The 1,317-nt window shown below is 41.2% G+C and overlaps 1 protein-coding gene across 1 annotated transcript in view; it reads right to left on the bottom strand.

The window, feature by feature from the left end:
• LOC106877225 (uncharacterized) overlaps positions 1-732 on the bottom strand; it is a 6,598-nt gene extending 5,866 nt beyond the window's left edge. The window contains exon 1 of the mRNA XM_052976702.1: positions 493-732. The gene's annotated coding sequence lies outside the window, so the exon portion shown is untranslated. The remainder of the gene's footprint in view (positions 1-492) is intronic.
• Positions 733-1,317: the final 585 nt, after the last annotated feature.

Here is a 1,317-nt window from a genome sequence, read left to right as displayed (position 1 = left end):
TATATGGTGGTTGTCTACTCCTTAAACAGAGTTTGACCACCTCCTGCACCTACACCTTAGCCCTTTCATGGCGTCTGATGTGGCTTTTTAAACCAGACAGTGTTTTGAAAAAACACCCACACAGATTGCACCTCTGATTTGCACTACCAATACCTGCAAGTAAGTTCTGCTCATTGTGGATCCTAACATGTCTTTTAAGACCCCCATTGGATTTGCAAACCCTCTGGCACACACCACATTCAAACGTGTGCACAGACATATAATCAGAATAGCTGATATATATATATATGGGTGTGTTTGTGTGTCTGTGTTTGTCCCCCCAACATCGCCTGGCAACCGATGCTGGTGTGTTTACGTCCCCGTAACTTAGCGGTTCGGCAAAAGAGACCGATAGAATAAGTCCTGGAGTCGATTCGCTCGACTAAAGGCGGTGCTCCAGCATGGCCGCAGTCAAAAGACTGAAACAAGTAAAAGAGAGTAAAGAGTACATACATGTGTATTCGAGCGTCTGTTTCTCTGTGTATGCCAGGTTACTTTACCAGACATCTCTTCCAATTCCAGCACATTCAATATTCGTCTGCTGCTACTTTTATGAATAATTTCTCAAGTGAGAACGGACCAATTTATTCCTTTCAATCACTCCTTTTGTCGCCAGTCTCTTAGTTAATCAAGTTTACACACACTAATGATTTAATGGGCTTAATATCATACAGTTTTCTTGGAGGTGAGGAAGGGAGAAGGGAATCCACTGATTCATGTTGTGCATATTTTTAAAGAGGTAGGGTGAGTGTTTTTTTTTTTTCTTTCATTTTTATGATTCCGTGAGAACGGGAGCTCTGGCATTTTCAACCACCACCACCACCACCACCATTTCCGTTTTTCTTACCTTCTGCCTCTTTCATGGGTTGAAATCTGCCTACTTGATGTCTGTCTCACCTTGACCCTAATAATACAGCTCAATGCTTAAGAGTTGTGACCTACATTTTTTTTTTTTTTTTTGCTGTTTAACGTCATTACTCACCACCACCACCACCGCTGTCACCACCACGGACATTCAATATAGCTGTCAAAATTTCTCTCTCTCCCAACATCCACATCCACTTGTGTATGTATCTCCCCCCTCTCTCTCTCTACACACACACACATATATTTATTTAAAAGCACCAGAAATATAACAAAAGACTGTTACTCTGAGTTTCACGATCCCGTTCATCGGACAGTTTTGTTAGAAAACTGTCCGATGAACGGGAACGTGAAACTCAGAGTAACAGTCTTTTGTTATATTTCTACTGCTTTTAAATAAAGCATATTACTCTA

The sequence above is a fragment of the Octopus bimaculoides genome, chromosome 25 (genome assembly GCF_001194135.2).
Source record: "Octopus bimaculoides isolate UCB-OBI-ISO-001 chromosome 25, ASM119413v2, whole genome shotgun sequence".
Lineage (NCBI taxonomy): Eukaryota > Metazoa > Mollusca > Cephalopoda > Octopoda > Octopodidae > Octopus > Octopus bimaculoides.
Note: the sequence above shows the minus strand (reverse complement) of the source record. Positions and strands in the feature narration are given on the sequence as shown.